Source organism: Falco punctatus (assembly GCF_963210335.1).
Source record: "Falco punctatus genome assembly, chromosome: 2".
In the NCBI taxonomy this organism is placed as follows: Eukaryota; Metazoa; Chordata; class Aves; order Falconiformes; family Falconidae; genus Falco; species Falco punctatus.
The window spans coordinates 54,704,810-54,726,239 of NC_137581.1; the positions used below are offsets into that span (position 1 = coordinate 54,704,810).

The 21,430-nt window shown below is 38.0% G+C and overlaps 1 protein-coding gene across 1 annotated transcript in view; it reads left to right on the top strand.

Moving 5' to 3' along the window:
- The window catches only part of GPC6 (glypican 6), a 776,212-nt gene that overhangs the window by 41,628 nt on the left and 713,154 nt on the right, over window positions 1-21,430 (top strand). The gene's annotated exons all lie outside the window — the stretch shown is intronic.

Sequence of the window (21,430 nt, forward strand, 5' to 3'; positions counted from 1 at the left end):
ATGGCAATGCAGGTCAGGAGAGAGATGCTGATTAGAATTGCAGTCTAATTTAAGATGTGATTGAAGAGGTGGGAAATACTCCTAGAAGGACATCTGAGAGCGGGAGGCTTCCAGTACAAGGGGAGCAAAGCCATGGAAACTACAATGCTATCAAGCGCATGTTTTACCTTGGTTGATTTATGTAATTTTTATTTTTATTTTTAATTGTTTTTCAAAGTTTACTGTAAAATCATAGGCACTTCCTTGTTTTTATATGTTAAGAGACAAGTGTGCTCACAAACCAAATCCATATGTATGTAAAACCATCTGTATGTGACTTTTCTCTTACCCAGTCTTCCCACTCTTTTTTTCCCCACCTTTTTCTTTGCTGTGGTTTCCATTAATAAGCTATCTGTATTGGCCCCACAGACCTTTCCTCCCTCCTGCACCTCTCTGCAGTTTACTAGGTCCATGTCAGGTTTCCTGTAGACTTTCCTCCCAGACACACGTTTCATTCCAAACTGAAAGCTGGGCTCAGTGGCGGGTATCTGGGCTGATACAGTGTCAGGCATCGCTTACACTTCTGAGGGGCTGAGTGGTGAGAAGGGGTACCCCAGGGCATCACAGAGTCATAGAATGGTTTGGCTTGGAAGGGACTATTAGAGGTCATCTAGTCCAACCTCCCTGCAATGACCAGGGACACTTGCAACTAGATCAGGTTGCTCAGAGCCCTGTCCAGCCTGACCTTGAATGTTTTCAGAGATGGGGCACCTACCACCTCTTTGGGCAATGTGTTCCAGTGTTTCACCACCCTCAGAATAAAAAAATTCTTCCTTATATCTAGTCTGAATCTACCCTCTTTTAGTTTAAAACCATTACCCCTTTCTTTTTACAACAGGCCCTACTAACGCCCTGGTTAACTGTGGTAAGCCTTGAATCAGGGCACGTTCAGGCATTAAGGGGTTTCTTGAAGCATCTAGTCACCAAATTAATTTCCACATTTCAGTCAGTACTTTTTTTCTAGGAACCACAAAAAGCAGCTTTGTTTACATATTTCAGTTTGCTGCTCCAGAGTGTGAAGTGACAAGTTATCTGATGAGATTGAAGAAGGCATTTGTAAAGCTTTGGCAAAGCAAAGCTTTTCCTGCCTTTCCTTGTCTAATTTCAGTCTGGTATGGAATATCTGAACAATTTTTGCATTCTTAAATAACAAACCTCAACCAGAAAACAGGTGAGATATATTTTTTTTTGGTCAAAAAATTATTGGCAAAATTGGAAATCCTTTAAAGTAGGGAATGTCACAGAAAATTTTAGCAATACAAGTGCTGAAACTTTCCGTCTCCTGTAAATAGTTGCAAAGTTTTGCTTTTTAGTGGTGTCTCTAGAATGCAGAAGATTAATGACAGTGCCATTATCATAATGCTGATTGTAATTGGATACAGATGGTAATAGCTTCACACCGTAATTAGCTGTTCAGATTAGGATTATTGTAGGTTTAGAGTTCTTAAATTTTACAAAGGTTTACCATGGTAGTTAGTTGCTTTCTGTGACAGATATTTTGCAGCTTTACCAGGACTTAACAGGGAGAAGTGAAACAAAAAAAAATGCTCTTCCTTTATGCAGACTGCTGTTACTTGATACCATTCATATGCTTATAATAATGTCAGAGTAGTAGACCAAGAAAAAAAATCTTTTCTAGCTACATTTTAAAGACATTTGTAAAATTACTGTATGCTAAATCCCTCTTAGTAACACTATGTACAAGGTGTAACAAGACTATTACAAGGCTACTGTTAATGCATAGTCCACCTTACAGCTTTTTTGAATTTACTTTCAACGTGGATATGCAGATAAATTGTCACTAGAAGAATCTTTCCTGTTTTCTAAGTGCTGGGGAGATGGAGGGAATGAGAAAGACAGACAGACAGCTGGACGGACAGGTGGCTCTAATATTGCGGTTTGTGTTTGATAGATCCATGCCAGAGTGTATGTGACTGGGATATAATTTTTAATGTATTCAGCATAATACAGAGTAGATGCTGTTTAATACACATGGAAATGCTTTTTATGTCCTTTCCTCAGATGTTTTCTTGTGGAATTTTAATTCAGGTATTCACAATCCCCTGAGTTCTTTAGAGACCAGTGTATCTTCAGTTACCATGTATCTCTACCAGTTTGTCTTCAGATTCCTGTGTTTTTCAAGGGAAGTCCAAAAACCCAGCATAAATTTTAACAGCCTCGTAGAAAAAATATACTGTACAATATATTAATTTTTACATAGAGACATCTTTACCAATATACTTCATATGAAAAAGCATAATAAAATGGTAATTCTTTAGTGAGAAGTTACCATGTTTATCATACAAAAACACTTTTAAATGAAAATACAGTCCTTCAGAGTTTTTGTTGTTAATAGTTTATTGCAATTCAGAGGAACACGGGGAATGCATAGGGGGAGCAAAGGGAACTTTATCATTTGCTAAGAACACTGTATTGCTAGATTATGCCTCCTGAATAATCATGTCCATTATCTACCTCAGAACATCTTGCAGTCCATTTTGTAAATATACTTAGTCATATTTTTAAAATAATGTGCATGTTTTCCCCACTTAGGGGTTTTATCCTTCTTGCTTACCCCATCCACCCATGTACTGTTCCATTTTCACTTCATCTGTCATGGATATCAGGCAAAAGTATTCCAGACAGGATGTATTACAAAATATCACAGGCTCTTCTCTCTTTATTTTCTGGATTTCTGCTTCATATACCCCTAGAATAGTACTGTACTCCCTTTGGGTTTTGTGTGTGGTTTTTTTTTTTTTTTTTTTTTTTTTTTTTTTTTTTTTTTTTTTTTTGTGGCTTCATAGTGTTGTTGCTACCTCATAATCTTCTGGGTTGAATTTAATAATGTTTAATCTGAGTCGCCTAAAAGGTGAGCATCTAGCGTAAAATAGTTGTTGAAGTGGAGAGAAAAAGGCAGGCATTGAGTGTGTGTGGTTCATCCCACCTAAGATACTGGTTTTAGTTCAGTATGAATCATGAGCTAAAGATACTCTCTGCTAACCACAGAGAAATCCTCAACGACTGGCTTAGACTAGACATCTTTTACATGTCTGAACTGGGTAAGTTAAATGTGATAGTCTGTGATCACTTAACACACAAAGACTTATTCTTGCTTCTCCTGGTAACAAAGAGAGTTCCTTTGTGCAAGAAGGCAATAGATAAACTTGTGTGAAGTATGCTGCTGAGGAAAACGCTAGGCGAGAGCCAGAGAATCATTGCCTTTTTTCTTGCATCTCTCTTCCCTTTTCACAAGGCCATTTGACACCAGCTACACTGGAATTAAGTGTCCAGTCCACTGAAAACACGATTACTGTCAGATTTTGAAATAGCACACTGCTGCTCTAATAAAACCAATTCTGTCTATAGAGTTTCCCTCCAAAATTAGTCTTGGGATAAAGTGAGGGATTTAACCTAAAATGACAGCCTGTGAAGAGCTACATGGGAGGATCGAATACTGGTATTTCAGCAAAATGATAGCAAACTTCTTACTATGAGAGCTGTGAAGAAATAATCAGAAAGAAGTAATATTAGTAAAGCAGAAAGCATAGTTAGAACTCTTCTTGGTAGGCACATTCTGAATAACTGAATCTATTAAGGAGACTCTACATCTAGAACTCTCCAATGTTTTTCACAGGTTTTAAAATATTTCAGTCTTAGTGATACCTCATGCTGCAAAAATATTGATGAAGTCAACTTAATTTTTCCTAATGTTTTATATGTTATTGCCAGCCTCAAGCATAGTCTTTAAAACTTAAATTGACGTGCGGAATTAGACTCTATAACTCAAAAGTTATAAAGTAGGTATGTTTATTGCGCGCAGATGCACGGGGGATCGCTTCTCCACAAGCGTGCATACCCGAAGTGACGAACCATCTCACATTTATACAATGAAACAAATGAATATTCAATTAACGCCTATACATATTCGTTACCTAAACCCCGCTTCGTATGTTAATTAGCTTATCAGTCCTTTGCCTGGAATGCGGTGGTCTTGCAGGTTTGTAGGTGATTCATGTTCTTGTGACCATCTGATCTTCTTCAGCAAGGAAAGGTGATTCATGTCCTTGTGACCATCCAATCTTCTCCAGCAAGGAGACTTAGCACTCCCTCCCTCTAGATAGCATTTGAATGTCTCCCATCTTTTCTCATTCTCTTTTAAATAGCCCCTTTGTTAGAGAAAGAAGGGCAGGCGTCTCCCCGTCTCCCCTTTGTTAGAGGAAGAGGGGCAGGCGTCTCCTCAAAAACTGTAGTTGTCTCCTCAGAGCTGTGTGCCTATGTGACCAGACACCGCACCCACGACCAGTCACCATACCCACATTCCTGAGTAGACGTATACAATCACAGTCGGTGTTAAGCGTCCCCATTTCACACTATTACTCCATATCAAAATAACTGTTAGAGTGTTTACAATAAAGTTTTAACATCCTTAACTATCAAATAAGTTACTGACTTTTTTTATTCTTGGAGAGTTTAGTCTTGTCTTGATGAGCCTGGCAGCTTGCTTAAACATTGCCAGGTGATTAACTAACTTCCCAATTAAAGTCAGCATTTTATAGTTAAATGCTGATACTACACTGATAATCAGCTGTAATGTGAAATGACCTTACAGTTTTTATACATGAAACACCTTTCATTGTACCTGATGATGGCATTATAAAGCATTGCTGTTAAAAGCTGGAATATTTTAGAATTTGGAGGGAAGTAAGAGTTTTTAGCTTAATGTTTGAAAATTTCATTAGATGTAGCAAGAATTTACTGTTGAATAATACCCAACCATAAACATTTTTAGTAATATTTAAGGTGTGAAGACTTCACAGACTTTCTGATACACACCAACAGGAATTACAGAGGCCATAGCTAAGTCACTGCCTACTTTTGTGTTGTGGGATGTATTATTACAGATAAAAACTGTAAGTAATGTAAGATTTGAATATAGAATACCATTCTTTTGAGTGACATGATGTACAGGTTACCTAAAAGTCGTAAGCATACAAACAAATACATCTTAAATATCAGTTAGCCTTAGAGAAGCTCGTGATAAGGTAACTTTAGAAACTAAATCAGTAGAATTCTAATTTTTAGCTGGTTTTCTTGTAATTGTATTTTTTAATCAGTTTTACTGCTTACCAGGCTCATCTTATTTCTTGCATAGCAACCAAAAAAGTCCTATTTATCTCGTAGTAACAAGAGATAATTACTTGCTGGTATTTCCCTTTAATCTGGGAAATGCTGTTATTCCCAGATTAACAGTCTCTTATCTATACTATTCTAAATGTCTACAGGTTTGCAAATACTTGAAGACAATCGCACAGTTTAAAGAAATCTTAGCTGTGTTTCTTGAATCTGTTATGCTCAGATAATGGCAGGAGATCGAGACACAAAAGCTTCATGACTATTTTCTGTCAAGTGAGCTATGGGAAGTGATGATGACTCTGGAATCGTAGCCATCTGCACCTGTGAAGTAAAATACAGCAGTTTAAACCAGGGGCACTCAACCTTTCTAACTGGGTGGATGATGCTTATTATAGGGCCCTAGTGACTTCTGTCAGGAAGCGCCTGTTAGGTGAACAACATCAGTAGAAACTGGGGCAGAAGAAGGCTGATGTGCTGGAGACATCCTGACGGTCATAAAACATGGTAAATTTTTTGATGAGCCAAGTGTTTGCTTAAATCCCTTTGGAGTACATGGTGTCAATTTTAGCTTTTAAGTTTGATACCTGAGTAAATAAATTTCTTCTGACTTCCCAACAGTTTGCAGGTGCCAGCTTCTCCTGCCAGACTTCTTTAGCGTCTTTTGCTGTTCACTCAAATAAACAGTGAAGAGAGTCATGCAAACCTTAGTCTTACTAGCATAGGTAAAAAGTGATGGCATGAGTTTCAGTGTGTGCTGTGTGAGGCCGGAGGGATCTCTCCCTGCTGGGCTTTTCTGCCAGTGCTGATCTCATGGTTACCTTTTCTTCACTGCTGTTGCTACAGGGTCACCTGGATTAAAGCTAATGTGAGCACTCCTGTCCTGATTGTAAGTACAGATGTGTACGCTGTGCACAAATGCTCTGTTCCAGGTTGTGGGTCATCAGCTTGTCTTTCATAGTACTGTGGTGGGGAGAATTATATTACAACATGGATAGTTGGTATTCATAGGATGTGGTTGTAAATTGTTCTCCAGTTTCTGCATTAGAAATGATTTATTTAACTTTTATGCAAGTTCAGGATTTTTTCTGTTGTTACTGCCCTTTGCCATGTGTAATTAAAAAGTTGTCTCTGGGGTTTTTTTTGCTTTTTTTTAAAATTTATTTTATTTTTAAATTTCTTTTCAAAGTCCTAATTCCTTTTATGTTTAGAAAAAAGAACTGTTAAGTTTTTTGTACCAGTGATCCTTTTTTATTGTTATTCTCATTTTAGACCATGTCCTTAGCATCTATTATTCAATATTGCTGTTTCACAGAAATGTGAGAGCACTTGTACTTTGAATAATCAGCTACTCTGTCATCGCTTGTGTTACACACAGTAAAAGAACTTGATTTATGTGACTCTGCTTTTTTTTTTTTTTTTTTTCCCCCCTTAATCCATTTGATCCCCTGGATTAAGCTAGAACTGCCATAAAGATATGTTGCATATCTTTCTAGAAATAAGAATATTTAGGTTCTGTTGGGATTTCTGTTTTTTGAGAGAGAAAAATGTAAATATAACAGTGTGCGTAGAACCACAAGTTTGTTTGCTTAAAAGACCAGTGTTGCGGGTTTTGGATCATCTGGAGTGGCTGTCCAGGTGATGTGAGAGTGTTCCCAGGAGACCTGTTTGAGACAGTTTTTAAACTAATAAAGATAAAGATGAATACTGTACTGATACAGAAAAATACAGGAACAAAAAGGAAAGTTCTGGACTCAGATATTGGTATAAATGCATATAGTACCTGTTGGTGCTTTGCTACCAGTGGATGAGCAGGGAAATTACTGGCAAGTGTGATATGGAACTGAGGGACACATAAGGAAATATAGAATATGGGAGACCATTTGAATGACTTTTGTGGAAGGAAGGAAGATGTCTGCTGAAAGTCTTCTGAAAGAAGTAAAGGAGCATATGGACCATAGTTCTATGTTTAAGGATAGGAAGGAAAGAAAAATAATGAAAGTAAAGAATAAAAATGGTCAATATTTATAATAGTAGGGTAGTGGAATTCTACAGCTATTTATCACCATATAGGGAGGTGGTAAAGCTTTCTAGTGATACTGAACCGTTAGGGTAGTATAGTCAGAAGTGGACTCTGGTTATAAGATACTGAGTAGGTAGGTGATAAAACAGCGGATGAAGATCAGTAACTATAAATCCAAAGAAAGGCATGCCAGGGAAAAACAATTTTACCTATTAATAGATAGGATTTCTGTCTACAGTAGCTGATAAAACAGTGAAAATGCATTTTCAAGCTTGATAGCTCTATAAAACATTGGAGAGGGGTGTCAGGCTTGATGATAGGTATGGAGCAGTGTCTGGGCAAGGAAATCTAACTAGAAGAAGGCTACAGTGAGAAGAAGTAACTAAAGATGGATAAAGTCATGCTGGGGTTGATTAGAAAAATGATTATTCACTTTTTCTCATAAGTATCATGGATCATTGAATCAGATTATCAGGTTGCAGGTATAAAATGAGGAAGAGGTAGTATTTTTCATACAGAGCATAATTAATTGATGGATTTCATTTCCACAGGAAGTTTTGGAGTCCAAAAATACACAGAGAAACAAAGAGCAACTGAATTCATGGTAGATTCCCACAGGGTTTGTCAGACACTAAGATGCAAAGTTTACAAAGTTCTGAAGTCACACATTCCTGGGAACTAGGAGCAGATGTTGTGGAATTCTTACTGTGGGATTGTCCTGCATTTAGTAAATTTGCAATGATGGTTATGTTCATTATACTGTTAAAAACAAAGGATACCTTGAAGGTTCTTTCTGCTGGCCCAGTATTTCTGCTCACACAATCTTACAGCCTCATCTAGCTGCTTGTATTCCTTGCTTTTAAAAAGTGTGATAACACTTGGGTACCAGATTAGACCCAGTGTTCACCTGCCCCAGCCTCTTGTATCGAATGAAGCCCAGCAGGGAATGCTTAGAAAAAGGTTTAAGGTTTGAACCAGTGCACAGTAATGCTTCCACTCCCATATACTCTATTGCCTGCAATCTGTGGCTTGGAGATTTTCTAAAAAGGAGCTTTTATCTCTCTTTTTTTTGAATACTACTGTTGGGCTTTCTTAATCTAAATGGTTTTTGAACTTAACACTATTGTAACAGGAAATTACAGATGCCAAAAAAGTTCAACATTGTCCAGATGCTGTGAGAAATACCTTTTCTCATGTTTTGAGTGAATGATGTGATAATTCCATTTGCTATTCCCTTACAACTTGTATTATGGTGCATAGTTGTTCAGGTACAGCATTTCCTATTCCCCATCTCTGTAATGGTATTGATTTAAAATTTTTCTTTTCCACTTCAATGTCTGGATTTATCTAATTGTATTGGTTCTGGCTGAGGTGGAGTTAACTTTCCCCATGGCAGCCCTTGTGGTGCTGTCCTTTGTACTGGTAGCTAGAAAAGTGGTAACACACTGTTTTGGCTGCTTCTAGCAGTGCTCACACAGCATCAGATGTGTAGGCTGGGGGTGGGCAAGACCTTGGGAGGGGACACAGCCAGGACAACTGACTCAAACTGACCAAAGGGGTATTCCATACCATGTGACGTCTGCTCAGCAATAAAAGTTAAGAGAAAGGAGGGTGGTGGAGCAGGGGTATGCATTCTTAGGATGTTTGTCTTCCAGAGCAACCACTACATGTCCTGAAGCCCTACTTCCCAGAAAGTGGCTGGACATTGCCTGCTGATAGGAAGTAGAGAATAACAACTTTTCCTTTGCTTCTGCGTAGTGCCTTTGCTTTTGCTTTATTAAACGTGACACTTTTTTTTTTTTTCCTTTGTCTTATTTTCGCTCCCACCCTGTGCTGCTGAGGAGGGGAGTGATAGAGTGGTTTGGTGGGCATCTGGCATCCAGCCAGGGTCAACCCACCACACTAATCTCTCAAACAGAAGCTGCTCCACACCTTTGCTTATCTTTGCCATCTCTGTCTTTGCTGTACATTAGTTCTTCTGTACCTGCACTTCAGATAGGTCTTAACGATGGGTTAATATTAGACAAGTTTTTGAAATTCTCTAATGAAGAAAGAGGAGTCTCACAATGCATCTTGTATCACTTGCAGGCAGGCCCATGGAATTCACTAGGAGCTCTTCCAGGGCCAACTGAGTGACGTAAATTAAGCAATGTAAAAACGAGGAGATGTCTTTCACTACTGTGGGCAGAAATAAACTGATACATATATAGGACTTTCATCATACCAAGCTTTGCATCAGCAATAACAGAGAGCAATGCAGGACTAGAATACAAGTAGCTTAATTGTCCTCATGACAAGGAGTATTTGGAAATAGTCTTTGTTTCAAATTTTGCAGTTACTTCTGGTAATATAGTTACTGTGATTTGAAATGTGAAATGCATGTACAGGGTGCTGGAGATACAAGTCCAAGGAGTGTTCGCTTCTGTCTTCATATGTCAGTGTACTGGCCAGCTGTGGTTTCAGATTTTAGCAAGGTACAAGTATAGCTGGGTTTTTTGGTCCCGTAGGCAAAAAAGGCAATGGCTTCCAGTACAGCTGAAGAAGAGATTGATGAAAGAGGTCACAGAGGTCTAAGGGCAGAGGTTTTCTGCCCTTATTGTACCTGCATATGTGTGTCATGGGGAAGGTTACTGAGTTCCCTTCTTCAGTTCATGGAGGAGAAGCTACTTGTTGAAGCAAATCCTAGCAGACCTGAGACATAAATTCGGTGTTTCTCAATCTTAATGTTATGCCCTATAGTAGGTTTTACATCATACCTGAGCTGGGTTTAATCTTGGCCAACTTGAACGATAATGATGATCTTATATTTCCACTGCTTATCTGTATTATTATCTGTACTTATCTTTATGCAAAAGTAGTATTCTTTCTTCATGATGTTCTGTTTTTCAGTACAGTATCTACGAGGGAAAAAAAAATTCTCTTCCTTTACACTATGGTGCATACTTTGCACTTGAAACTATTGTCTTCAAATTTATTACAAGATTCATAAAATCCTTCCATGGTTTCTTTTTTCTGATTTCTTCTTTTTACATTTTTGTGTTTTCTTAGATGGTAGGATTTGGGATCAAGTAGTATAGTCAGAAGTTATAAATCAAAATCCCCTCATTATGCATTTTAGTAACCAGCCTTAATGTTCATAGTAGGTCTTTTTTTATACTTGTTTCGTAACATTTTGGGTTGGTTTTTTTCTTTATAATAAGAGTGATTCTTTTTTCAGATGAAAGTTGAGTCTTGAATAATTATGCTTAAGTGGGTATCTAAGGTAAACACTAAATAATGTAAGACTTCTGACGACACGGTGTAAGCTTAAACCACTAATGATATTTCATGATCTGTTTGGAATATATTTTACATTTGCACTCTGCGAATTTGCAGTTTTTCTGCAACAGAATAAACCCAACAGATATGAGTGGAAATTTAAGGTTTGGAGACAAGACTGATCTCTTAGTCAAGATTTCTTTTTTTTTTTTTTAATGTGGATATTCATGAGAATTCAGATAATGTCAAGATATTCAGTCATCTGAACAATGAAAAAAGGAAAGATTGCACTTCCTCAGTTAGACCATTGGCTCCAGAGCAGGTTTCCTGACTGACTTAAAATGCTGTTTATGTGTTTTGGCCCTCAAATGCTGGAATGCTTTCTCTTTTCATCTTTATTCTTTGAGGAGTAATGACATTTATGGTATATAAAGCACAGTGGAAAAAGTAGATATTTTGATTGTTAAAGGAAGGGTTAAAGATCTGTTGGCACTAAAAGACAGTGTTTTCTTAAAGGCTCCTTTGTGTTCCATATATGTACTTTTACAGTAATAAATAAATGAATTCATTTTTGATATTATAAAGAGAAAAAGCCAAGATCAGATTTTAAATTTTGTGGCATACCATCATCAATTTAGTTTTAACACATTACTGTGAGTATATTTACATAGGCACAGCATGCTTGCTAAAAATGTACTCTAATGATACGCTGGGCTAGATTTTGGTTTTTTTCTCCAAAAATAATAGTGTTTATAGAAATTGTATTACTTTATTACCATAAAATTCAACTTTCTTCTTTTACATTTGATATACTGCATTTACTCAAACTGACTAGGTACTTTAAACATGTAAATAAACAGTATTAATGTGTGTCATTTAAGGAAAAAGCCTAAATGATTCCATATCCTCTGGTAAATATGTACAGATGTATTTTTTTAAAGCATAAACTACAACTCTGAAAAAATATTCTTTCGAAAGATTTCAAACCTGGTATTGTATAGGTGTTAGTGCTTTAACTAATGTTATCCATGAAAAGTGAAGAATAAAACGCAGGAAATCTAGTGTCAACACTGATGCCCTATATATTTTTCTGATACTTTCTATCCAATCATATTAAAACAAACTTTTGTTGGAGATGGTACTGATTTTCCATAAATTTAGACTGCATTCTTCAAGAACCAATTACTCTAAAATTATCAAGCCATTGCACTGGTCTGTCCCTTGCTGACCCTTCTACTTATTTTTACCTAATACTCGATTTGACCTGAACAACACAAAACAGATTTTATAACAAGGTTAAGAGGCAATGACATTGGGGGAGGTTCATATTACCTGGAGTAGTAGCAAGGTAAACAAACACACTTCTGATTTATTTTTCCTTTTTTTCTCCCATTAGCTTTCACTGCTTCATGATTTGTGTCTTACAGTTTCCAAAAAAACCCCAACAAACACAAGACAACCCCCACACACACAAAAAAAAAAAAACCAACAAACCAAACCCTAACAAGAACAACAAAAAAGCCTATAACTGCAAGTTCAATTACTTTCACTCTGTACTATAACAGTAGTTATTGGTTACGGTTAATGCTCTTAGGCAGTTGACAGTGAGCTGCCGACGTCCCTCCCTGTTGGTTTGATGTAACAGTTGTGCTCTCAGTCTTACTACAAGTAAGTGGAGGGAAATTAAAACCTTCCCCTTCATAATTTCAATCACTGTGAACTCTACAGAAGGAATTTAACCTTTAAAAACCCCCTTGTTTAGATTGGCTATATACAAAAATAAATCAAAACATTGATTTTCTTGAATTGCTGAAAATTGTTGCAGCATTTCCTTTTTCCCAACTGCAAAGTAACACACTTTTTCATATGGGCATTGGACTTTGTGCACAGGATTTCAAGCCATCACGCTGAGCAAAATGGTGCACCAAAACGCAGGGCCAAGGTAATGTCTTGATGTCTGGTCTGATATGGTTCGGATGGCTTTGGTGTATAAAAGGTACTGAAGCCCACTAGAGGGCTCACAAAGTGAGGTTGCTGAGTTTTTCTGTACTGCCTATTCTTTCCTGCAGGACCTGCCAGTGGGCCTGGAAAGCACCTGCTAGCTATATCTTCAATATAAGTGTAGCGAGTATAAGTAGAAAGTCCTCAAATTGTTTTAAGGATTACTGTAGTATACAAATTCCAGTAGTTTTGTATATGCACCAAGACTCTGTAGTAACATTGTACAAACGGTGCTCCCTGAGAACCACATGCTGCACATACGTGTGCATATGTGCATTTTTAATTGCAAGGAGCAGTTCAGTTTTCTACTCTGCCTCCTAGCACATGATTGAAAATTCAGTAAGGATGGAATGCAGCTTCAAACTGAACATCTAAGCATCTAGCTATGGACTAGAGGTCCAGGGTCCCCATATACACAACATCGCTTTAGGTAAACCAGTCAACATGGCCAGGAGCTCTATTCAGCTCACATTAAAGTTAACATATTGAATATGAATCAGTTGGCTGTAATGGTCCCAGCTGAGGTACCCTGCTGGTTTACAGGTGCTACTTCAGAAGGTTACAGGTGTCCTATCTGCCAGCCCATTGGAGTGGTTTGGATGTGCTGTAAAACTTCAGAGGGCACAAGGCTCCTGTGCAGGCAGCTAAATTAATCACCTTTGGCCAGCTGAGTAACTCTCATCTGGGGTAAGTTACAAATTTCTGGACCATTATGATTAGCAGAATATCTATCTCAGTATACATACAGATCTTTTAACTAAATCCAAAGCTATTTCTAATAGGTGATTTCTGCCCCCCTATTGCTTTCTACAGAGAATAAATGATATTAAATTTTATTTATAAACTTAAACATTTATTTATAAAAGCTATAATTTATAAGTATGTTTGGTATAATTCAGTCTTTGTGTGTTATCAAACCAAAAGTACTGCTCGTACTGTGAGAGGACTTGTGCTCCTTATCCCACGTGTGCTGGGCTGTCTGCCCCACAGGACCAGGATGAATATTAGCAGTTCTTTGAAGAATTCCTATTTCATTCATGATGACTATCCATAAAAGTGCAGTGGGCTCATCAGGACTGACAGTATCTTAGTACCCTCATGTTGTGTATCAGCACAGTTTGACTCTCTTGACAAAAAGTGAGCTGCTTTTGTAACCAGGAAAGCCTGATATATCCTTTATATAACATTTTAAAACCAGTATTACCATAAGTCAAGGGCATCAATAATCCTGCTTCTATCTGAAAAATTAAATATGAATGTTTGGAAAAACTGTAATTATTGATAAGCATCTAAACCTTGCTATATATCACATCTCATATGGAAAGATACTACAGTACAGATATAAAAATAAGACACAATGAGCCATCATTAGTTTGTTCTGACTGATACTATTGATACTAGTCTCATTTTTTAAGGGTTTTTTTTTTCCAGGTGCTGTTCTGTACTTAGCTGTCTTCTTAAATATCTTCTCAACAATTTCCACTTGAGGAAGGAAAGGATTTTTAAAGTCCTGAAAAGCATTTGGACACACATAGCTCAAACTAGAATGAACTCATGATAATCCTCTGTCCTTTATTATGCAGCAGGTCAGATCAGAGGATCAGGGAGATCTTTATGACTTTATAATCTATGATTAACATATTAATTTTTAACTGTGTGCTTTGGTCCAGTTCTTTGCAACAATGCATATAAGCATGCCTATGTTTGGAACAGGAGCAGCCGAAGCAAGGGGTTAAACTTGGGCAGGTGTTGAGGTGCTTTGTGGGCTGGCACTTCGGTCCTGACATCCTGAGTTCTCTGTCTTTCAGAATGTTAGCAGTGAAATGTGTTTTTTTTGACATGGTAGTCTCCATGCCGTCCACGGTATTAAGAAAAAAGAGGATAAAAGTGTTAAGGTTATAGTACTTAGCCTAAAGAAACAATTTTATTGAGAAATGTGTTAAAATAAGGGTTTTTTTAGATGGAATAATTTGCTTTCCCTATGTTTTTTTGGTTTTTGGTTTTTTTTTTTTTTAATTTTACATTTTCATACAACATACAGGTTGGAAGAGACCTCAAGGATCACCTTGTCCAACCTTTATTGGCAAAAACACAGTCTAGACAAGATGTCCCAGCACCCTGTGCAGCCAAATCTTAGAAGTGTCCAATGTTGGGGAATCCATAACTTCCCTGGGGAGGTTATTCCAATGGCTGATTTTCTCACTGTGAAAATTTGTCCTCTTGTGTCCCGTCAAAACCTCCGCAGAATTGACTTGTACCCATTACCCCATGTCTTTTCCATGTGACACCCTGTAAAAAGGGAGCCTCCATCTTTGTAGTCACCTTTTGAACACTGGAACATGGTGATAAGGCCTCCCCTCAGTGTTCTTTTCTCAAGGCTCAACAAACACAGTTCTGTCAGCCTTTCCTCATATGCTAGGATTCCCAGTCCTTTGATAATCTTTGTGGCCTTTCTCTGGACTCTCTCCAGCCTGTCCACATCTTTTTGGCACGGTGGGGACCAAAACAGATCAGAGTATTCCAGGTGCGGCCTGGCAAGCACTGAGTGGGATAATGACTTCTTTGTCTCTGCTGGTGATGCCCTTGCTGATGCAACCCAGCATCCTGCTGGCTTGCTTTGCCCAGCAGCAGCATACTGTTCACTCGTATTGAGCTTGTTGACCACCAGAACCCCAAGGTCTCCTTCCACAGAGCTTCTCCTGGCTGGGTAGATCCCAGCCTGTGCTGCACTCCTGGATTACTTTTGCCCAGGTGCAAGACCTTACACTTGTCCTTGCTGAACTTCATAAGGCTCTTGTTAGCCCACTCTTCCAGCCTATCCAGGTCTTCCTGCAGGGTGGCTGTCTCTTCTGAAGTGTTCACTTCCCTACTCAGTTTGGTATCATTGGCAAACTTTATCAGGGTATACTTGATCTCATAATCTAGATCACTTATGAGGATATTAAAGAGCATTAGGCCCAGTATCGGTCCCTGGGGGACCCCACATGTGACAGATTGCCAGTTTGAAAAGGAGCGGTTTACCACCAGCTTTGCATGCAGTCTGTTGGCCAATTCCCCATCCACCCCACAGACCACTTGCCTAGAGTGTAACACATCAGTTTCTCTGGGAGGAGGCTGTGGGAAAGCCTTGGAGAAGTCCAGGTAGACAGCGTTGACCAGTCGCCCCACATAACTAAGCAGGTTGCTTTGTCACAGAAGGCAATCGGGTTTGTCAAGCACAATTTGCCCTTGGTGAATCCATGCTGGCTTTTCCTGATCTTGTGCTTTATTTGACTTGTGATAGCCCCTAGGAGGATTTGTTCCATAATTTTCCCACAGGCTGAAGTCAGACTGACAGTCCTGTAACTTCCTGGATCCTCCTTTAAGCCCTTTGTGTAAATGGGAGTGACATTGGCCTCCTTCCCGTCTTCTGGGATGTCCCCCGATCTCCATGACTTCTCAAAGATTATGGAGAGTGGCCTTGCAATGACATCAGCCAGTTCTCTTAAAACTCTCGGGTGGATAACATCAGGGCCCATCGATTTGTAGGGGTCAAGCTTCTGTAACAGTTCACACACCAGCTGCTTCCTTCACTAGCAGTGGGTCTGTGTTGGCATCAACCTGGATTTTTGTCCTCAAGGCCTGGGGCGCAACCATGCTTGTAAAGGCAGAAGGGAAGAAAATATTGGGAACCTCTGCCTTTTTGACATTGTCAGTGACTAATTCACCTCTGCTTTCTAACAGTAGGAAAGTATTTGTTTCCTTCATTTTTCTGACAAAATACATGTATCACCTGTAGAAATATTTTAAAAGTTTGTTTGTTTCTTGTGGGGATACATTAAGATAATGTAAATGATAGAAAATTAATATTGACAACCTGAATTCATACATCAGGGTCTAAATTAAATGTACGAACAGTTACAACACAATTAAATAATATATCTGTGTTTCTAATAAGCTGTTAAAGTTTTGAAAAGTAACAAAACTGAGGATATTAGTCAAATTGATATAATTCATAGTTAATTAAATGTCAACAGTAACACTGAACTTAAATATACTGACTCCTGAAGAATATGCCTTTGACAGTAGTAACTTGAAGTAGCAAGCTTACAAAGGGCAAATAACTCTCAAAATGTGTACTGGGGTCGTTATTTCTATTGCACAGTGCCTGTGCCAGCTAAAGTCAATAAATCTGTAGCAGTGTAGTATACCTTGAAAAGTATGGAGGAGAGAAATAATAAATACATATGCCTATAATAAAAAGGATCTACATCCTTCTGTAGGATGGATTCATCTTTCCATCTCCCTTTGGTACTGCAGTAGATTTCTCTCTGAATGTTTCTGTTACAAGTGAAGTTGCAAATGTAATGCATAGGCAATGATATGATCAACAAATTTCTTTCCATTTGCAAATTTTCTGTCAAGTTTACTTGTATTGATTTAATTTTCATACACCCAGTACTTCCAATAATGTTTTTTGCATGCTGTTGTCATCAGTCTTCAAGAATCTCAGATGTGTTAGGTTTGCTGGTTCTCAGCTGGTTTTCACCTGCCATTCTTGGTGTTGCCAGTTTTTCAGTTGCCCAGTTGGTACGTGTTTTGCCAGTAGGGAAGCTGCATTTATTCTGTTTCACTGGTGAAATACACCTTTCTGCCCAACTTTGTAATTTCTGCCATCCTAGAATTCCTTCACGGTTCTTTCTTTCTTGTCCATTCGTCTCCATTCCTGCCATGCCTTTTATTTCTCCCATACTCGTTCCACTTCATCTCTTCTGTCTGCAGTTTCTTTCCTGAAACCTCATTTTCCTGATTGCTTGTCGCATAGTTTGTCTTACATGTACCATTTTGTGCTATGCATAATTATCAAGGGTTAAATTGTTTTGGCACAGACAGTTCTAACTGTTGACCAAAACCCTAACTAAAAACTAAACCATCAGATGACCGGCAAGAGGATGACCAGAATTTATGTAAAATTGTGAGTGATGCCAGATGACTGGATGATTTGGAAAACCACCTTGTGAAAGTATTAAGATGTTATGAAAATAAATAGTTTCTGAGGTTCTGTTTCTCCTTGTACAAGCACGTTCTGGGTTTGAAGCTGGTGATCTGTGTAATTGTCAGCTGAGATGTTATTTAGGACTGTTCGCAGGCAGCAACGGGAAAAAGAAAGCAGAGAAGCAGGAACAGTTTGTCCTAGTCTTTGCATGGCTTTGCCTTTTGAAAAAAGTTGCACTTCTGTAGTCCAGTGGTAATGTTGATTTGCAATTCTTAGCAAGCGTACATGAGCTGTCCAAAAGTCTACACCAGTTTAGGTTGCCAAGAGCACTTGCAGCTATTGACTTGAGTTACTTTAAATTCTCATACAATATAGTAGTGCATTTTAGAACACCAGGAAGTGATGAATTAAAGTAATGCTGACTCCAAATTATGAAAAACACTTGCAGGTATGCCACAAAATATTCTAACAGTGCCTGCCTGAATCAGCCAGTAGTTACTGGAAACGGTAATAATTGTACAATAGTGCACCTAAGTAGCAATGGAATTACTGGTGTTGTATGCCAAGTATTTGAATTGCAGCATATGCCTTGTTGGTGCTCCGTCTTCCATTCACAATATTAAGTGCAAATGTACTGAATAGCAGGGGGTTAGTCAAAGGGCTGTCATGAATTATGTATTAAGACCACAGTGGAAGCCTGAGGCTTCCAGTTGTCACCTAAATACAGGTGTCTGCAAGTGAACTTTGTGAGTAAGGGTGAAATTTGACTCGGTTACTTCAAATTAGGTATCTAAAGGTATTTGAAATGACCTGGCATATCTGAGGCAGGCACATAGGGCTAGTGAATGTGACCTAGGAAGAGATGGAAATTGGAGCACTGGAGCCAGCTTCTCCCCCGTATCTTCTAGAATATCAGGGGCAGTTTGTTTCCTGAGTGCCAGTTGAAGTGGCTTTCTGCATCCCACTGATAGGAAGCCAGTAAATACTAATGAAGCTTACAGGTCTTCCATAGACTGTGTGTTGTGTCACCTCCATGCATGTGTTATGGGAATCTCACAGCTTCTCAAGTGACACTAGATGCCTGTATTGAAGTAAGCAATTCTGTGCATGACTCTCTGTTTACAATGGTGGGAACTTGTTCATATTTAGACTCCTAAATGTCTATCAAAGAAGAACTGAGCATATCTCAGTTTCAGTACTAAGATTCTGCATCACTGAGAAAAATAGGGTGGCATTTTGACTTTATGATGGATAGCAAGATAGTAATACTGGTGAGAGATTAATTCTATAACAAAATGTAAATAAAGGCAGTTTAGAAAAAATATTCCTATACAAAGGAGAAGTGATGAAGTTTGCAAGGGCTGTTTGATAAAGCGGAAACCATACTTCAAGTGTGGGGGTTTTTTTTAGCATGTGCCTAATGCACTCATCTTGCTTGTAATGGTTTATTTTCACATGATTCTTCTGTACGGTTCTGTAACATCTGTAGTGTAAATGTTCTGACCCCATTATTAAAGAGGAATGAGGTTAACATTGTTAAATCTTCTTTCTTTGATATTTTAGAGACTTGGGGATATTTTAGTTTGGCTTGTGACACTAGCAGATGACCCTGACTATGCATGAGTTGGTGGGTTAACTTTGGCCAGAAGCCAGACACCCACCTTGGCCTCTTGCCACAGAGGCCATCCCTGCAGTCCCCCATGTGTACCAAAACCTTGCCACCTATGCCCGATGCAGTCAGAAACAGTAATTTCCTTTTTATGCCGATGAAGGAAATATCCATTCTTCCCTTCCACTGCCTGAAGTTGTTTGAAGATTATTCTGCTGGCCAAAATTAACCCTTTTCCTACCTTTTTTTATCTCTACTTGGTGTTTGACCTTCCTTTTTTGAGGTGAGGAAGTGGTATGCATAAGCAGGGTTAAATGCGCTAAACAAAAGAGGCAGGAAAATTAGAGAGACTGAGTGAGGTCAGTGGTGAATGGAAGGCAAAAGGAGATCATTGTGACACATACATCCCACATATGCAGGCGTACTGTCTTCTCTATAGTTTCCTGCATCGTACTGGCAGTACCCTTATCCCTAGAAGTATGTTCACTAGCAATTAGGAGGAGAAAGGGAAATTTTGGGTTCTTTAATCATAGAGCAAGAAAGGATCCTCCCATGAGATACTGACATGGACCTGATATAAAAAAGGAATTATGGAAAAAGAGTATTTGTAAAGGAGTTTGTTAATGGATTAAACAAAAGTCTCTCATCTCTTTCTAATACCTGTAGCTCTCCTCTGCCAGAATTCCCAGAAAGTAAAGGCCATTTCAGACCTTTATTCATTGATGGGTCATAAAAAAACCCAGTATTTTTGAAAATCAACTTCCTAATTAAAGCTGTAATAACCATAATGAATTCTCAAAAACATAACAAGGAATATCCCTAATGCATTGGGGGGAGTCTGAAGCCAGGTCTGTATTGACAGAAAAATATGATGTTACTCTGTCAGTTTTGTTACCCATGTGGCAGTGGAAAATTATTAATGATCTATTCTGAAAGTGCTTTAAGCTTTTGAACTTAAAATCTTGACCTTAAATCTTTTGAATTAAAAAAAAAAAAAACAAAAAAACCCCAAAAACCCCAAACACAAACCAAACAAAATTCAACCTTCTTTGAAAAATGTGAGCACCAAAATCAATGTAACATTTCAGTAATGCTGTAAATGTCTTAATACGTGCAGAAGTAGTATTTGCTGACTTAGCTGCAGCATCATGCTTGAAGTACACATTTACTTGCTCATTTACACTTAATTTTAAGTCCTCAACTTCACTGAATTTAATTGAAATTCTTCTGTTGTGTGAATATATTCTGCATTATCTGTTTTGAGATGCAACCTTGAATTTAAACCTCTGAAATTCACATTGCTCTAGATATTCCACATAACTTGGGAATCCAGGTTTTCTCTATAGTTGACATATTTCTTCATTGCTTTGTGTCCAACAACTCTGGATTATCTACAAATGTTTTGTGTCCTTTTTTTTAACTAGCAAATGTGTGATCTCACCCAGGAACTGCTGGGATGATTTCTGATATTTCACTGTCATAAATCCCTAGGAAAACATGCCTAAAATAAATTATAGTGAAGTAGATTAAAATTATTGCCCCCCACCCACCCCCAAAAAAAAATAATATTTTCTCTATTTATGGTGTGTAATTTAGGTGTGTTTCTTTAAAAATATTCCTATATTTATGCAGTTTGGCTGTGGAATTTTATGAGAAAATGATGAGAAAATAAAAATCATAAGATAAATCTGGATTTTTTTTTAAACCAGCTGTTTAAAATTTGGAATTTCAGATACTTGAATGTGTATGCAAGACTGAGTATTAGAATAGTTTGCATGCTCAGTTATCTTTACTGCATTAAGTTATCTTGCTGAGAACAACAGTATGTTTATAGACATGTGAGAAAAGGAATAAAAAACTTCAATTTTAATCTAGAGCAAAAAAACAACACATGAGTATAGCAATTGCATTTTTGATGTTGCACCTTAAAATTTGTATTTTTTATTACATCTTTCATTAGAATATTTCAGCATCAGTTATTGGTTAGTTATACCAGTGTAGGACCACCTATGGTCTCAGCTGATAGCTGGCATTTTCGCCATTCTCTCAGAGATAATACAGGGAACTTCAGTCATTTACTTTTCACGCAGGCAGGATTTTCCCATCAGTAGCTTTACAAGGTTATCTGTTTATAATCCTTCCTCACTTCTTGAACATAATTTTGCTCTTAACGCTAATGTTGAATGTTCTTGTAAGGACTGTCTTCATCTTTTGTTACAGAGGTTTTAAGTAGGGTAATAAAATCTAGTGATGTGGTCATTGTCGTATACTAAAAGCCTATAGTCAGACAACTCCTGCCAGAACTGAAATTGGAAGCATTATCAATGATGATGTTTTGTAAGATAAGATGGATTTAATTATGTTTTATAAGCACCAATGAGAAAGAAGTGTA